Source organism: Schistocerca serialis, chromosome 4, assembly GCF_023864345.2.
Source record: "Schistocerca serialis cubense isolate TAMUIC-IGC-003099 chromosome 4, iqSchSeri2.2, whole genome shotgun sequence".
NCBI lineage: Eukaryota > Metazoa > Arthropoda > Insecta > Orthoptera > Acrididae > Schistocerca > Schistocerca serialis.
This window is the reverse complement of record NC_064641.1, coordinates 825,864,125-825,883,003: the sequence shown is the minus strand read 5'-3', so window position 1 is coordinate 825,883,003 and position 18,879 is coordinate 825,864,125. Positions and strand designations below refer to the sequence as shown.

The following is an 18,879-nucleotide window of genomic DNA, read 5'->3' as shown; positions in this document are numbered from 1 at the left end:
CCCGTTGTGTTGTTTGCGGGTCTCTCCGCGGGTCCCGCCGCGCTTCCCGTCTTTTCAACCCCGCGACCGTCCCGGTCGCAGTTACACCAAGAAGCTCTATCTCTTGAACAAATCATCTAATTTTTATGATCTGTAATTGTTTGTCAGTGCATGTACTGACAATTTCCATTCTATTCCGATAATTTCTTCTTGGTGCGTCTTTACGTTTCTTTTCATTTTTTGAAGATGATTTCCTCGGAACTGTCAAAATACCGCACTTTTAAATAGCTCAATGCAGTTGGCTCTTTTGTGAATGACCTTGACTGATGGAATGTCTGAGTGACGAGTGTGCAGTTGCAGAGGGCGCGGTGCGGGTGTGCCGAGCCGTGGCCGGCGCGGGCCCCTTCCTGGTGTTGCGGCTGGACGCACCGGCCGACCTCTCCCCCGGCGGCCGCCAACTGCGGCTACGCGTGCGGCCCGCGCCGCGGCTGCTGTCTCCCGGGCTGTCGCTGCGCGGCGCCACCGTCGGCGACCCGCGCGGCCTGCAGCGGCACTGCTTCACTGCCTCCGGTCCACCCGGCGTCGTCGCCGCACTCGTCATACACGGCGGCAGAACGGTCAGTCACAGCAGGGTCCCAGTCCCGTGGAGCATTTGTACTACTCTTCAAATTACACGAAACGATTCGGCTTGCATACTTAGTATAAAGTTATTTGTTTACTACCGTAAAATGGGCCTTGGGAGGGCCAGTCCTGACAAAACTCTACCATCTGGTGAGCAAGATGTACGAGACAGGCGAAATACCCCCAGACTTCAAGAACAATATAATAATTCCAATCCCAAAGAAAGCAGGTGTTGACAGATGTGAAAATTACCGAACTATCAGTTTAATAAGTCATAGCTGCAAAATACTAACGCGAATTCTTTACAGACGAATGGAAAAACTGGTAGAAGCCGACCTCGGGGAAGATCAGTGTGGATTCCGTAGAAATGTTGGAACACCTGAGGCAATACTGACCTTATGATTTATCTTAGAAGAAAGATTAAGGAAAGGCAAACCTACGTTTCTAGCATTTGTAGACTTAGAGAAAGCTTTTGACAATGTTGACTGGAATACTCTCTTTCAAATTCTAAAGGTGGCAGGAGTAAAATACAGGGAGCGAAAGGCTATTTACAATTTGTACAGAAACCAGATGGCAGTTATAAGAGTCGAGGGGCATGAAAGGGAAGCGGCGGTTGGGAAGGGAGTGAGACAGGGTTGTAGCCTCTCCCCAATGTTATTCAATCTGTATATTGAGCACGCAGTGAAGGAAACAAAAGAAAAATTTGGAGTAGGTATTAAAATCCAGGGAGAAGAAATAAAAACTTTGAGGTTCGCCGATGACATTGTAATTCTGTCAGAGACAGCAAAGAACTTGGAAGAGCAGTTGAACGGAATGGGCAGTGTCTTGAGAGGAGGATATAAGATGAACATCAACAAAAGCAAAACGAGGATAATGGAATGTAGTCGAATTAAGTCGGGTGATGCTGAGAGTGTTACATTAGGGAATGAGACACTTAGAGTAGTAAAGGAGTTTTGCCATTTGTGGAGCAAAATAACTGATGATGGTCGAAGTAGAGAGGATATAAAATGCAGACTGGCAATGGCAAGGAAATCGTTTCTGAAGAAGAGAAATTTGTTAACATCGAGTATAGATTTAAATGTCAGGAAGTCGTTTCTGAAAGTATTTGTATGGAGTGTAGCCATGTATGGAAGTGAAACATGGACGATAAATAGTTTGGACAAGAAGAAAATGGAAGCTTTCGAAATGTGGTGCTACAGAAGAATGTTGAAGATTAGGTGGGTAGATCACGTAACTAATGAGGAGGTATTGATTAGGATTGGGGAGAAGAGAAGTTTGTGGCATAACTGGACTAGAAAAAGGGATCGGTTGGTAGGACATGTTCTGAGGCATCAATGGATCACAAATTTAGCATTCGAGGGCAGCGTGGAGGGTAAAAATCGTAGAGGGAGACCAAAAGATGAATACACTAAGCAGATTCAGAAGGATGTAGGTTGCAGTAGGTACTGGGAGATGAAGGAGCTTGCACAGGATAGAGTAGCATGGAGAGCTGCATCAAACCAGTCTCAGGACTGAAGACAACAACAACAACAACAAACCGTAAAATGGGGTTACTTTGTGACTGTAGGGGCTACTTTGTGACATACGTTAATTTTCGCTTGTTTCGAATCTCCCACTGCGTCCAAGACGCTTAGAAACCAAAGATTAGGTCCAGCGGCTTGCCTCTAGTGCTGCACCATCTTGAGGCAGCCAGCTCAAACTGCCGCGCTTCTTTTGTTCGTCAGCAGTGCGTTCGTCTTGAAACCTGCTTTGGAGGCATTGTTTGAATTGTTGTAAACTTTGTGTGCTGGAGCCGTTCATATGAAAGAACCGCAGAAAACAGGCATGTACGCCTGATTGTTAATATGTAGGCTACATTATGGCGTCATTTGACGTTAATTGTAATGTTTGTGTAAGCAGTATAATTATACAACCATAAAATCAGCATACCAGTAGTAGAAGCGACCATTGGTAAGACGAGGGCGAAATCTGAGAGTCCTGGTACCGGCAATACTCAGCATCCGAAGAAAAAGTGTTCTGAAGTCTCAAGAAGAGTCACTGATGAGGTTGAGTCCTCAGATGAGAGTGAAATCATCAAGTGGACCAATGAAGATCCGAGTGACTCGGAAGCTCTCTGTGAAAGTTCATCAGATGAGCCATCAGACAGAGACGCACCTTCGACTACTTGTAAGTTACATCGAGACACAAGAAACGTGCACCACTTGAGAAGGGCCACTAAGAAGACCCCTGAATGCACATTTAAACTTGATGACTTTGTGGTAGTGAACGTCGAGGGGGAAATGTTCCCCGGAAGAGTGACTGATGTCAAGCAAGGAGGCTACTTGGTAAGCGACATGGAAAGGTGAAAAATATGCTGGAAGTGGCCAGAACGAGACGATTCCATTTATTATTCAACGGAGGAAGTTCTGTATAAAATAGCACTTCCAACACCAGTAGGAAAGCGAGGTCTCTTTGATGTTAAAGATTTATTTTTAGATTAAGTAGCTACCTTTGTAAATTCTTTATGTTGTCAAACAATAAACCAATGTTTTGTAAATTGCTTTAAACAAACATCTGATGGGGTAACTTTCTGTCAATGTTTATTTTCCATACATTTCGAAGCAAAAACAAAGCTTGTCACACAGTAGCCCATCCAGTGGGGTAACTTTGTGACAACTTGTAACACTTATATAATGGTTTTCTGTTGAACATATTTATTTGTATAACATATGGCCACAAAGTGGAAGGTTTCAGCAACTTCTTGGTATTACTTATTAAACTTCATAATTTACACTGTCTGGCCCGTGCGAGTAAAACCTTAAAAACTGTCACAAAGTAACCCCATTTTACAGTATTCTAAAAAATACTTCATCAGGCATAAACTGTTTACTCATATGTAAAATATTGCACCAGGCATAATGCACCTCCACTGTGTTTGCTCTTCTCAGGCAGGGGGTGAATTGGTTACCATTCATAAGCAGATCGAAATCGTCCTGACTACTGTCAAGCGATTGGAAGCTGCTGCAAATGGGTGTATTGGGAGCCCTTCCAAGAGTTTTGTCCCAGAGATGCCAAAGACAGTTCAACTACTGTCCTCTCCTGCCAACACTGTCTCTCTCTAAGCTTCCTGTACAGGGTAGACAGTGATCACGGATTCAGGCTGCTATACCTATCCTTCTAACAAACAAGTCTTTCACTGAAACTGAGCCAGTCGGACTCACTTCGCCTGTCTTGAGGAATCTTCATTTTTCCTGTGGCAGTAGGAGGCAAGCACAAAAGGGTAGGAATCTATTAATCGTGAGCAGTTCAAACTTCCGGCGAATAATGGTACCTCTTAGGGAAATGGCAGCAATCGATGGGAAGGAACACCATGTACGCTCAGTGTACATGCCTGGAGGCCTCATTACTCTTGTTCTACATCTACATCTACATGGATATTCTGCACATCACATTTAAGTGCCTGGGAGAGGGTTCATCGAACCACCTTCAGATTTCTATGTTATTCCAATCTCGTATAATACGCGAGAGAATGAAAACCTGCATCTTTTCGTACGAGCACTAATTTCCCTTATTTTATCTTGGTGATCGTTCCTCCCAATGTAGGTCGGTGTCAACAAAATATTTTCGCATTCGGAAGAGAAAGTTGGTGATTGGAATTTCGTGAGAAGATTCCGTCGGAACGAAAAACGCCTTTCTTTTAATGATGTCCAGCCCAAATCCTGTATCATTTCTGTGACACTCTCTCCCATACTTCGCGATAATACAAAACATGCTGCCTTTCTTTGAACTTTTTCGATGTACTCCGACAGTCCTATCTGGTAATGACCCCACACCGCACAGCAGTATTCTAAAAGAGGACGGACAAGTGTAGTGTAGGCAGTCTCCTTAGTAGGACTGTTACATTTTCTACGTGTCCTGCCAATAAAACGCTGTCTTTGTTTAGGCTTACCCCACAACATTTTCTACGTGTTCTTACCAGTTTAAGTTGTTCGTTATTGTAATACCTAGGTTTGTAGTTGAAGTTACGGTTTTTAGATTAGACTGATTTATCGTGTAACCGAAGTTTAACGAGTTCCTTTTAACACTCGTGTAGATGACCTCACACTTTTCGTTATTTAGGGTCAACTGCCACTTTTCGCACCATTCAGATATTTTTTCTAAATCGTTTTGCAGTTTGTTTTGGTCTTCTGATGACTTTGTTAGTCGATAAACGACAGCGTCATCTGCAAACGGCTGCTCAGATTGTCTCCAAAATCGTTTATATAGATAAGGAACAGCAAAGGGCCTATAACACTACCTTGGGGAATGCCAGAAATCACTTTTATTTTACTCGATGACTTTCCGTCAATTGCTACGAACTGTGACCTCTCTGACGGGAAATCACAAATCCAGTCACATAACTGAGACGATATTCCATAAGCATGCAATTTCACTGCGAGCCGCTTGTGTGGTACAGGGTCAAATGCCTTCCGGAAATCCATAAATACGGAATCGATCTGAAATCTCTTGTCAATAGCACTCATGTGACTAAAAAGATAGTTGTGTTTCACAGGAACGATGTTTTCTAAACCCATGTTGACTGTGTGTCAATAGACCGTTGTCTTCGAGGTAATTCATTACGTTCGAACACAATATATGTTCTAAAATCCTGCTGCATATCGACGTTAACGTGGGCCTGTAATTTGGTGGATTACCCCTACTACCTTTCTTGAGCCGGGATGGTTCCTTTGAAAGGGCACGGCCGATTTCCTTCCCAATCCTTCCCTAAAACACTAACCACCGCCACCACCTTTCTTGAATACTGGTGCGACCTGTGCAACTTTCCAGTCTTTGGGTACGGATCTTTCGTCGAGCGAACGGTTGTATATGATTGTTAAGTATGGAGCTAATGCATCAGAATACTCCGAAAGGAACCTAATTGGTATACAGTCTGGACCAGAAGCCTTGCTTTTATTAAGTGATTTAAGTTGCTTCACTACTCCGAGGATATTTACTTCTACGTTACTCATGTTGGCAGCTGTTCTCGATTCGAATTCTGGAATATTTACTTCATCTTCTTTTGTGAAGGCATTTCAGAAGGCTGTGTTTAGTAACTCTGCTTTGGCAGTACTGTCTTCGATAGTATCTGCATTGCTATGGTGCTATTGCTATTGTTTCTTTCCGCTAACATACTTCACATACGACCAGAATCTCTTTGGATTTTCTGCCAGGTTTCGAGACAAAGTTTCGTTGTGGAAACTGTTACAGGCATCTCGCATTGAAGTCCGTGCTAAATTTCGAGCTTCTGTAAAAGATCGTCAATCTTGGGGATTTTGCGTCTGTTTAAATTTGGCATGTTTGTTGAAGAGGATATTCCAGCAGGTACAGAGGAAACAGGGTGCAACTAATTACAGACTGTGGCGCACGTTGGAACAAACAAAACCTGTCATCTACATCTACATCTACATTTATACTCCGCAAGCCACCCAACGGTGTGTGGCGGAGGACACTTTACGTGCCACTGTCATTACCTCCCTTTCCTGTTCCAGTCGCGTATGGTTCGCGGGAAAAACGACTGTCTGAAAGCCTCCGTGCGCTATCTAATCTCTCTAATTTTACATTCGTGATCTCCTCGGGAGGTATAAGTAGGGGGAAGCAATATATTCGATACCTCATCCAGAAATGCACCCTCTCGAAACCTGGCGAGCAAGCTACACCGCGATGCAGAGCGCCTCTCTTGCAGAGTCTGCCACTTGAGTTTGTTAAACATCTCCGTAACGCTATCACGGTTACCAAATAACCCTGTGACGAAACGCGCCGCTCTTCTTTGGATCTTCTCTATCTCCTCCGTCAACCCGATCTGGTACGGATCCCACACTAATGAGCAATAATCAAGTATAGGTCGAACGAGTGTTTTGTAAGCCACCTCCTTTGTTGATGGACTACATTTTCTAAGGACTCTCCCAATGAATCTCAACCTGGTACCCGCCTTACCAACAATTAATTTTGTATGATCATTCCACTTCAAATCGTTCCGCACGCATACTCCCAGATATTTTACAGATGTAACTGCTACCAGTGTTTGTTCCTCTATCATATAATCATACAATAAAGGATCCTTCTTTCTATGTATGGGCTCCGATGCCATGTTTGGATCGTCCCAGCGACTGCGGTTGAAAATACCAGAACTGCGTACGGAGTTTCGATGAAGCCCACAGTCTACAGCATTGTCCCCAAACACATCGTGGTCTCGTGGTTCTGAGTCGAGTGGAATGCTTGAACCAGAGACTCGGAAGGTTCCGTGATAAGCTAGGCTGTGACTTCGTAGAACTGCGCCGTAGGGTTGAGAAGGTCCCCCCCCCCCCCCCCCCCTAAACAGGTCTGGTGTTCAGTACACATGAAATGCAGCTGACTGTGCATGAGGTGCACATAAGGGCTTTTTAGATTAGGCGACTCTCCATCCAATCCAGATAACGATTGTGGGAAAACCAGAAGTATCAGCGTAAGATTCAAAGAAATGCCTCCCGCAGACGGTGCATCAAAATCTTAGTGGTCAACTGCCGAAGAATACGCAACAAAAGATAGAAGTTTGAAGACCTCCCAAAAAGCGCTAAAGCTCGGCAAGTATTAGGTACAGATAGTTGGTTAAAACCTGAAGTTGACAGTAGTGAGATCTTTGGGGAAAATTTAAGCGTATGCCGAAAGGATAGGGAAATTCGAGATAGAAGTGGTGTATTTGTCGCAGCAGACAAGAAATTCAAATCCACTGAGGTATAACTTGAAGCTGCATCAGAGATTGCTTGGGCAAAAATTATAATAGTGCCCTTCTATCGACCACCAATTTATCCTCCTCATGTAACCGAATGCATTAGGGAAAACCTCAGTTCTCTTGTATGTAAGTTCCCTAATGATACTGTAATCACTGGAGGAGACTTTAGTCATCCAACAATTAATTGGGAAAATTATATTTTTGTAAGTGGTGAGCGTAGTAGGATATCCTGTCAAACGTTACTAAATGCTCTCTCTAAAAACTACCTAGAACAGATAGTTCAGAACCCCCTCACTATGGAAATATGTACCTGACCTCTTTGAGGAAGTCCACATCGAAACTGGTACCAGTAAGTACAGTATGTACATATCCAACAGGAGGGTAATTGGAGAGATCCTCCATGATATACAATCACTGTAAAGAAACTTCTAAAGAAACAGAGACTACTGCACGGTTATAGAACAAAGCATAGGGCTATAGACAGAGAGAAACGCGTTTGGCAGTGAAGAGAGCACCGGGTGGGGTGGCGCTAGTGGTTAGCACACTGGACTTGCATTCGGGAGGACGAAGGTTCAAACCCGCATCCGACCGCCCAGTTTTAGGTTTTCCGTGATTTCCCTAAATCGCCCCAGGAAAATGCCGGGATGGTTCCTTTGAAATTGCACGGCCGATTTCCTTTCCCATCCTTGGCACAATCCGAGCTTGTACTTCGTCTATAATGACCTTTAGGTCGACGCGACGTTAAACCCAATCTTCCTTCCTTGGAAGTCAAGAGAGCAATGCGTGAAGTCTTCAGTGACTACCATAGCAGAATATTGTAAATGGTCGTTCATAAAGAAATTCTCGTTATATGTAAAGGCTGTTAGTTGCACCAAAGTTAGTGTCCAGTCATTCATAGACGAGGGTGGAACAGACGTAGAGAATAGCAAAGCAAAAACAGAAATGCTTAACTCTGTTTTTAAATGTTCCCTTGCAACTGAAAACCCGGCAGTATTGCCGCAACTTAATTCTCCTACCACTGAAGACGAGTGAAATAGATAATAGTGTCAGTGGCGTTGAGAAACAGCTGAAATCGTTAAAACTGAACAAAGTCCCAGGGCCCGATGATATCCCTATGAGATCCTGCACCCAGTTCGTAGTTGAGTTAGCCCCTCTGTTAACTACATACTGTAGTAGATCCCTCGATAAAAAAAAAAAAAAAAAAAAAAAAACTGAGCCCAGTAGTTGGAAGAAAGTACAGGTCACAGCCGCCTACAAGAATGACAGCAGAAATGATCCACAAAACTACCATCCAATGTCCTTTACATTAATTTGTTGTAGAATCTCAGAATATATTCTAAGCTCAAACATCTGCATCTACGGTGCATTGCGGAGGGTATCCTGTGTCACTCGAAGCGAGAGCGGGGGAAATCGACTGTCTATTTGCCTCCGTATGAGCCCTAATTTCCCGTATCTTCGTGGTCCTTACCCGAGATGTATGTTGGTGGCAGTCGGATCGTTTTGTAATCAGCTTAAAATTCCGATTCTCCAGTTTTTCTCAATAGTATTCCTCGAAAAGAACGTCGCCTTCCTTCCAGGTATTCCCATGTCAGTTCATGAAGCATCTTCGTAACACTTTCATGTTGTTCGGAACTACCGCTAACAAATCTAGCAGCCTGTCTCTGAATTGGCTCGATGTCTTCCTTCCATACGATCTGGTGCAGATCCCAGACACTCGAGCAATACTCAAGAATAGGTCAGCTACCGTCCTTATATGCAGCCTCCTTTACAGATGAACCATACTTTCCAAAAATTCTCCCAGGAAACCAAAGTCGATCATTCGCCTTTCCTGGCACAACCATCATATCTCGTTCCGTTTCATATCGATTTGCAGCGCCAAGATGTCATTCAAATAATGAGGTATCTCGAACAGGACGACCTCCTCCACGCCAGCTGGCATGAATTTCAAAAACATAGATCATGTGAAACCCGACTCGCACTTTTCTCACGACATACTGAAAGCCATTGCTTAAGGCAGTTAGATAAATGCAGTATTTCTGAAAAGCATTTGACTCGGTATCACACTTGCGCTTATTATCAAAAGTAAGATCATATGGGGTATCACACGAAATATCTGAGAGGATTGAGAATTTCTTGGTAGGGTGGAGGCAGCACGTTATCTTGGATGGAGAGTCATCACAACAAATGTAGAAGTAGCTTCGGGTGTGCCCCAGGGAAGCATGTTGGCTTACTTGCTGTTCATGTTGTATATTAATGATCTTGTGGGAAATGTTAATAGTAACCTCAGATTTTCGCAAAAAATTGTTCAAATGGCTCTGAGCACTATGGGACTTAACATCTATGGTCATCAGTCCCCTAGAACTTAGAACTACTTAAACCTAACTAACCTAAGGACATCACACAACACCCAGCCATCACGAGGCAGAGAAAATCCGTGACCCCGCCGGGAATCGAACCCGGGAGCCCGGGCGTGGGAAGCGAGAACGCTACCGCACGACCACGAGATGCGGGCAGATTTTCGCAGATGATGCAGTTATCTATAACGAAATACAGTCTGAATGAAGCTGTACAAATATTCAGTCAGAACTTGAAAATATTTCGAAGTGGTCCAATGACTGGCAGCTTCCTCTAAATGTTCAAAAATGTAAAACTATGCACTTCACAAAAAAAAACATAATATTAGCGAGTCATGGTTGGAATCTGTAAACTCATACAAATACTTAGGTGTAATGCTTAGTAGGGACATGAAGTGGAATTATCACATCATTCGTAGGTAAAGCAGGTAGCAGACATCAGTTTATTGGTAGCATACTATGGAAATGCAGTTAGTCTAAAACGGAGACTGCTTACTTACAAATCACTTGTGTGACCCATAATGGAATATTGCTCAAGTATGTGGGATCCATACCAATTCGGACTGGCAGGGGACATTGAAACTATACAGAGAAGGATAGCATGGATGGTCACAGGCTTATCTGACCCACGGGAGAGTGTCACTGAGATGTTGAAAGAACAGACTCTTGCTGATAGATGGAAACTATCCTGAGAAGATCTGTTAACAAAGCTTCAAGAACTGACTTTAAATGATGACTCTAGGAATATACTTACTACAATCTCCTACATATCGCTCCTATAGCGATCGTGAGAATAATATTATATTAATTGCAGTACGCACAGAAGCATTTAAACGATCATTTTTCCCGCTCTTCTTGTGTGAATGGAACGGGAAATGGCCCTAAAAACTGGTACACTGGGATGTACATTCTGCCATGCAAGTCGCAGCGGTTTTCAGATCATAGATGTAGATGTAAATAACAATAACCACCTGATTGTGTGGATGAATTACATTAATTTAAGATTCTTTCAGTCGGTCTCAACGTGGCATCTGCCTTTCCTACAGTTAATTTTATGTGGTCATTACACTTTGGATCGGTCAGGAAGAATACCCCTAGGTACTGTTTTCAGTGATTTTTGCCCAATAGCATAATCGAACAGTAATGAATCTCTTCACTAGCTTATGCCCCATACGTTACACTTATTTAGGGGAAGCTGCCAGTCCATGCACCAGTCATCTAATCTCCGTAATTCGCTGCAGGTTTCTGGCGTTGCAAACTTTCCACCACAGAGCCTCACTGGTCAGTGGTGTCACTAACGCTGAAGCGTCCACACAGCCCCCTCCACCTCTAACAGGAAGAACTGCGAATAGTGATACTTGGTGAGTATTGTAGACTGCAGAGAGCCTGCACAGATGCGCATGACTAGCTGTGTCATGGCTGGCTGTAGTGCACGGCATGGCTGGACCGTTTCTCGGCATCAGGAAGTCGAAGGCAGTGGTACAAAGATGAAATGGCGCTTGGTGAGTGGGGAGCCACAGCGGGCGGTCGAAGTGGGATACGCTGGGTGCAGATGAGGTGAATTTGGATACACCAGCTTGGACAGTGCCTTGGCTGGCGTGGCAGGCAGAGTCAGTGGTATGTCACGTGGCAATGGCTGGCGAGGCGCCCGTGCCGGTGCAGTGATGGTTATGACACTGTCTGCTGGCAGAGAAGAGGGCAAGGCCATGTAGTTGAAATGTGGCAGTAATCAGTAGACACAGTTGAGGAGTCAGGCAACTGGTACGCCGGGTGTGTCAGAAGCATCGTGGCTGGCGTCTGGGATTGTCGATGTCATGCCCCCGGAGGGGGGGGGGGGGGGGGTGACCATCCTGGACAACACGTGGGCAGTCTAAATTTGTAGGGCATGAGGAGAGAGGATCATGGAGAACACTTGCGAGCTTGAGTTTGTGGAGGGAGACCGTCGTTATTTTTCCATTGAATATGATAGCAAAACTGTGTGCACAGTATTTGACAAATGAAAACGGTCTGGAATACGGAGGTTGTAGGGCTGTCCAAACGGTGTCATCACATAGCATGATCTACTCACAGTCCGATAGTGCTTTGTGTCGGAAGGTTTTCAGAGTTGTGTCTGCCATAGGGGTTGCGCCTGTAAATCTAGAATGTGGCGCTTCACCTGTTGTATTGATGCCAGCAGGTGTACCTGATCTGGGTTTAGTGTCAGTAGGACGAACTCTGCAGGGAGTGTAAGGTCTTCCCATGTAGTACTTTTGCCAAAGAAGCCTAGAGGTCCTCCTTAAATGCCATACACATGCAGAGCATCACCCACGGCAGGTCTCCGTCCAACATCCACAACAGCATATGATTGAAGTCTTCAGCGTGTCGTGCCAATACTCCACGAGGCTATTAATCTGTGGGTGGTATGTGGTTATCCATTTTCTGTGATGTCGCAAAACTGGCAGAGAACATCAAATAGGGTGGAATCTAATTGTCTCCTATGGTCCGTAGTAATTGTTTCAGGACAGACAAAGTGAGCTATCTATATGTCAATGAAAGCTCGAATGGTAGATTCCACTGTAATGTCTTTCACTGGCACTCTTCAACCCAGTGTGAGACTCGATTTATTATTGACAATAAGTATTTGTAGCCTTTCGATTCTGGCAGAGGGCCGACGAGGTCCATGTGTACATACCAAAACAAAATCGAGCACATGGTATACTGAAGCTGCCTAGTGGAGATTGTGCTTGGCGACTGACTGTGCTGCGCTGGCTAGCTAGACAAGCCTGTGACCAGATTTGGCAATCTCATTTGACGTTTGGCAAAATGAATTGTTCAGTTACGAGTCAGACGGATGAACACCTGGGTGGATCAGGCTGTGGAGTTGATGGAAGATCGTGGGACATGGTTGCAGGGATGAAAAGTCGTATTCTGTTCTGTGAGACATTGCAGAGGATGTGGGCATTGGTACCGGGATTCGTTTGTCATTCGCTGCACAAACTAGAGGTGACACTGTTGAGTGTTTTGGTAATTGACGGATCACAATTTTGTTCATTGCTACTTTCGTGTAGTCAAGGTCGGGTGAAATAGTTTTGACGTGCGATAGATAGTAGGTGGTGCATATCTGTTGTCTATTTCTTAATGAGATCACGGTGAGGAATTCGGTGAGGGCTCAGATCCTTTGGTGAGTTCCATATCGCATCAGTGAGTGGTTTGTGATCTGTGTAGATCACATGTCTCCATTTGATACAGCTCCATCAAACAGATTCATTCACAGCCAGTAGCTAGCGATTGAATGCAGTCCGTTTTGACTGTGAGGCCAAAAGTTTTTTAAGAAGAATTGGAGTGGCAGTGTTTCATCTGCAACGACTTGTTGTAGGAATGCCCCAATAGTAGAGTCACTAGCGTCCATAGTGGTCATGAGTTGTGGATCTGATGTGGGGTGTGCTAGGGCGATCGCTTTCTCAAGGCTGACTTTGGCACGGTCTAAAGTTTTTTGCGTTGTAAGAGCCTATACAAGTTTTCTCTGGCCTTGCATATTTGACCCAGCGAGGGCATTGGTGAGTGGGGTGTGAATCTCTGCTGTGTGTGGTAGGTGACGTCGTTCAAAGTTAGCGATACTTACAAAGCCTCATAGTTCGTAATAAATTTATGGCGGTGTTAATCGTAGAATGAGTCCCATCTGTTCAGATGTGGATTTGACGCCTTTAGTGTTGACGATGAGTCTGAGGTACATCACTTTGGTTTTGCACTACAGAGATCTTTTCCCCGTAATGATCACCCCCACATCTTCTAAAGTTGAGAGAACAAGTTTAAGATGTTGTTCATGATCCTGGCGGTTACAGAAAAGATTAATATGTCATCAAGGTATTCTAGCAACAGCCCAATTTGAAGAGAACACCATCAATGAACTGTTGCCATGTTTCGGCAGTGTTTTTCAATCGATAGAGCATGAAAAGAAATTCTAAGACACCAAAAAGTGTGGTGATAGTCATCTTAACAACATCGTCTGAGTCCATAGATATTTCGAGGTATGATTTTTGCAAACGGACTGGCGCACCGGAACTCGTGAGAATGCAGTGTCTCATACTGTTCCAAATGGCGCACCGCCAAACCTTCACTCACAATGTGAGGGGATGGAACACACGGATAATGCACTGAAAACTGAGGCAGAAGGCATCTTACTGAACTGCGAATGCTGCAGTGTGGTCAAGTGCGCCTGTGGCCTAGCTGCCTATGATGAAGATAATGAGGTGTGTGTGTCGTGAGTGGGGGTGACAGAATACCTTTCATACGTGCATGCATGGGTGAGTTGTGCAGATACATCGTGAAGCTGTTGGAGTAGGTTTGCATTTCCAGCACTGAGCATCTCTGATGCTTTGTGTGTTTCCAAGTAATGCTGGTGTGTCATCGTGATAGCACCCTTGGTCTTAGTGCATCCTTTCATGATGACAGAGCATGGATCATCGTCATGGATAGAAAGCCCAGGGGAACACATGGTGTGCATTGGGGAGGTGGCATCAGAGCAAAAAGTCACAGGATGAGACTAGTTTCGTGGTGTAAAAGCGCAGTAACCTCCAAGTCTAGAGAGAGATGAAAATGCCAGAGGAAGTCAATCCCCATTACCAGTTCGCTAATGATAGTGACGAAGAATGTCCACATCGTATGGTATTCTACCTGCAGTTACAGCAAGTTGGAAAGGAGAGAGAGTGGGAGCGTGAGGGTGACATATGCATGTGTGTGATAAACCCCTTTCCTCGAAAATTTCTCTCCTTATACCTCCTCTGTGCCACTGCAGATGACGTGTCCCTGATCTTATTTTTTACTAAGATTGCAGTACACGCGAGGTACCTGTTTGCTTCCACCATGCTGAGTGGAATGCATAAGTTTTAAGTAATGTTCACCAACCTGCAGTCTTCTATAGATGTTGTCCCCTGAGCAGAAAACAGCACATAGGTCGTGAATCCGTTATGTTGAGGCTGTAACAAATCTTAGAGAGGAACTGACGTTTTATAAATAATTAAATTTCCAATTATTTAACTTGATAGATAAAAAATCTACTCACCCAATAATTTAAGAAAATTATTAGTTATATTATGCTTTGTAAAATCACAAAATTATGTTGGAAGTTTTTATTTTCCTTGTTTGACGATAGTTACCTGTTAAAATACATTCAGTAATGAGTTAAAACAAGTAATTATTATGGTAGTAAGCAGGTTAACTGTAAACGAATGGTGTGAATCATGATAGTGTTATGGTGCTGCGGGCACACTTAGAATCTGTCCAAGTGCGTGAACCTTTGGGTAAAGTCTGGCGCCGGCGGGCCAGCTCTGCGGCCGCAGCGACATCTAAAGGACTGGAGCAGAAGCGCCTGGAACCCTCCGCCTTGCGTCGACTTGACGCTTCGAAACATTACGATGCCGCGGCTATATAAAGCACATCCTACTGTCGCAGTCATACAGTGTTGATAGTTTCGTTCAGTGCATGCTGCAGACGTGTTTAGTGTTCCAATTTTAATGTCTAGTGGACTATTTTATGTGACTATATTTTATTCGTTTACTTTAGTCTCTAAGTGTATTGTGAATTAAGTTTGCAATAGATAATTTTATTACCAAAAAGGCGCATTTGGAAATTGATGATACTCCAAGTCAACCTCCAACAATTATTGTGTCGTCAATTGCTTCGTCGGCTTCAGACGAGAACCATTCACAGCCGAAACCTGAACAATCTGGTAAGGGAAGATCATTTCAGAAGTCTCAGCTGATGAAATATACATGGCTAGAATATGAAGCATCTACCGAAAAAGTTTTTTGCAAAACCTGCAAAGAGGCAGCTGCTAAAAATCTATTACAATTTTCTTCAAGAAAACAAGAATCATTTACTTCCGTAGGGTTTTCTAACTGGAAAAAGGCTTTGGAAAAATTCCGTCTTCATGAAAATACGTTTACGCATAAAGAAGGTGTTCTGAAACTAAATTCTATCACTAACCGAAGTGTGGCCTCCCAATTGAATGAACAGTTAGGTAGTGATATGAAGAGAGGCCGTTTAGCTCTTGAGACAATTTTTACTACCGTGCAATTTCTGTGCCGATAAGGACTGAATTTTAGAGGGCACGACGATGTAAACTCAAATTTTTTTTCAATTGTTGGAGCTCCAAAAGAATGGCATACCTGAGTTTAAAGATTGTTCATTGCATTCGGGGAAAAATTGACATCCCTCGGTATTCATAACGAGATCATTGATCTACCAGGAAAGTCTGTTGAGAAAGGTATTGGCTTCAATCAAGAAAACTGAATATTTTTCTATTATGGTTGATGAAACAAGTGATTATTCGATTCAGGAACAAGTGTCATTTTGTATTCGTACTGTCGATGATTCCTTAATCATCAACGAAGACTTTATTGGCTTATACGAGACCCCCAACACTGAATCACAAACTCTGTTTAGTATTTTAAAAGACGTTTTTGCTCGTCTTGATTTGTCAATGGATAACAGTGCTATGGTGGTGCCTCGAATATGAGAAGTAAGTTCAAAGGACTAAAAAAAGTTAGTTTTGGATATACAACCAAAAGCACGTTATGTGCACTGCACTGCTCATAGTTTAGACTTGGGTAGTTGTAGACAGTCTCCGCCATTTTACGTCTATAAGGGATGTTATGGATTTAGCCAAGGACTTAATAAACACCGTAAGGGAATCCAACTAAAGGATGGGACTTATCAGAAGCATGCGCTGTGAGAGCGCCAATAACCAAGCTGGTCTACCATCCCTTTGCCCGACTCGATGGACTATGCAAGCTTCTAGTATCTTGAGAATATTGAAAAACTTTCAAGAACTTCTAGAGTTTTTTGAAACGTTTTCTGCAGAGGACAACAGATGCAGGTTACAAATGTGCTGGCTACCTTGACTCAATGTTACAATTCAAGACTAATTTCTTTTTACGTCTTTATTGCCATGCAATGAACCCAGTCGAGGATGACAATGGAAAAAGTTCAGTGCCCTCGTCTAAGTGTTGCTGATCTGGAAAAAATATATGAGGGCTGATTTGTGTATTAAATGGAAGGCGTGACAGTTTTGAACACTTTTGGAAATTGTGTTTAAAAGAAAAACCTTCACAAGTTGATGATCCTTCGCTTCCTTGGAATCGATGTATACCAAAGAAGTATGAAAACAACGAAGTCAGCTCACTGCACACTTTCAAAACCCCTAAGGGATACTACAAAGCTATTTAAAATGAAGTTTGTGAAACGGTGGCGATTTCCTTCAGCTGGACTCATCCAGGTCATTGCAGTTGAACAAGAGTGCTTGCTTTTTTAGTAAACAGAGGTGAAAAAAATTTGGAAAAATGAACTGAGTTTTTCAAAAATGAACTAGACATTGAGAGACTGCGCTTACATTTGAATATGTTAGCCGATATCGCTAATAAAAAAATAACTAGTCTTGATGTGATTACGTAGGCTTTCCCGGCGTAATAAGTCGTGAAAGTCTCTTCGCGATTGCTGCCGGATCCTAAAATCAGCTTGACTCGATATTTCGGCGATCCAACTGGTCGCCATCTTCAGGAATATGCGGCTTCTGCTGATGAGTCCCGCTGAGAACTGACGCCAGGCTGCAAATCGACGTCCTATATAGGCCACCGTTCAGTACACGGAGCAGGCGCCGCCCATCACGGTTGCTGCCCTCCAAGACAGGGAGGTGGCGCCGCCCTTAGTAGAACACTGCTTGCAACAATATATAGCGCACTAAGGGCCTCGCCGAAAAACGTTAAGTTTTGATGCGAGATAATACAGGATTCCACTTCTTGCTAAGAGGAAACCCATTGTCTCTGTTGATTAAATTATCCGCCAACCTAATTTCAATCGCCTCTTTATAGACACTGTTCCAAAATACAGAAATGTTGGCAACTACCACAATTTCATCAAATTTCATACTGTGTCCCTCATTTAAGCAGTGTTCTGCTACTGCCGATTTTTCCGGCTGTTGTGGCCTCGTATGACGGCGATTTTCCACACACCTGTCATGCACTATGCAAATCGAACGGCCAATGTAAGCCTTCCCACACTGACACGGAATTTTATATACACCGGGTTTCCTAAGCCCCAAATCATCTTTCACAGAGCCGAGTAGTGCCCTAATCTTAGAAGATGGACGGAACACACTCTTAATGTTAAAATTCCTTAAAATTCGTCCAATCTTAAACGATATGCCTCCAGCATAAGGAAGAAAGGCCACCGATCTATGTTCCTCTTCATGCACCTCCAGAGATGGTCCAAACTCCATAGCCCGACGAATCTGCTTCTCGGAGTATCCATTGTTCTTAAAAACAGCCATCAAATGCGCAAGCTCTTGGGTTAAGCTGTCCGCATCGGAAATGGCATACGCTCTCCGCACCAAAGTCCTAAGGACGCCACTGCATTGGTGTGGTGGATGACAACTCTTAGAATGCAGATCCGATCTGTGTGTGTCGGCTTTCGGTGAACACTGTGTCCCAAAGTACCATCTGGTATTTTTATAATCCATAACGTCTAAAAATGGAAACATCCCATAACTTTCAACCTCCATAGTAAATTTGATGCGGGGATGAAGACAGTTGAAGTGATCCAAAAATCTATTCAGAGCATCACGTACATGCGGCCAGACATGATTTTAGGATCCGGCAGCAAACCCAAAGAGACATTCAACAACTGGTCTTAAAAAAATGCGTGATGTAAGAAAGTACATTACACAAGAGCCTGCAGTTGGAGAAATGTTATGTGAAGTAGTGCAGTGCATTAAGCTTCTCCAAGTAGTTCCAGTCATGACAGTAACATCAGAACGGTCATTTAGCTCCGTTAGACGTCTGAAGTCGTATCTCTGATCAACAATGAGACACAAGTGATTGAACAACTTGGCTGTTCTTCATGCCCACCGAGATGTTTTGGATGAATTGGTTCAAATGGCTCTGAGCACTATGGGACTTAACTGCTGAGGTCATCAGTCCGCTAGAACTTAGAATTACTTAAATCTAACTAACCTAAGGACATCACACACATCCATGCCCGAGGCAGGATTCGAACCTGCGACTGCAGCAGTCACGCGGTGCCGGATTGAAGTGCCTAGAACCGCTCGGTCACCGGATGATGAATTGGATATCCGACCAGTCACAACGACTTCATATTAAGAAATCCAATCAGACGGTCGACATTTGCACCTTTCTAAAGACAGGCACTCTAGCCCTAATAATG

The 18,879-nt window shown here is 43.7% G+C and overlaps 1 protein-coding gene across 1 annotated transcript in view; it reads left to right on the top strand.

Moving 5' to 3' along the window:
• The first annotated feature begins 509 nt into the window (after window positions 1-509).
• Window positions 510-18,879, top strand: part of LOC126474975 (A disintegrin and metalloproteinase with thrombospondin motifs adt-1-like) — a 151,848-nt gene continuing 133,478 nt past the window's right edge. Inside the window, exon 1 of the mRNA XM_050102498.1 lies at window positions 510-596. The gene's annotated coding sequence lies outside the window, so the exon portion shown is untranslated. The remainder of the gene's footprint in view (window positions 597-18,879) is intronic.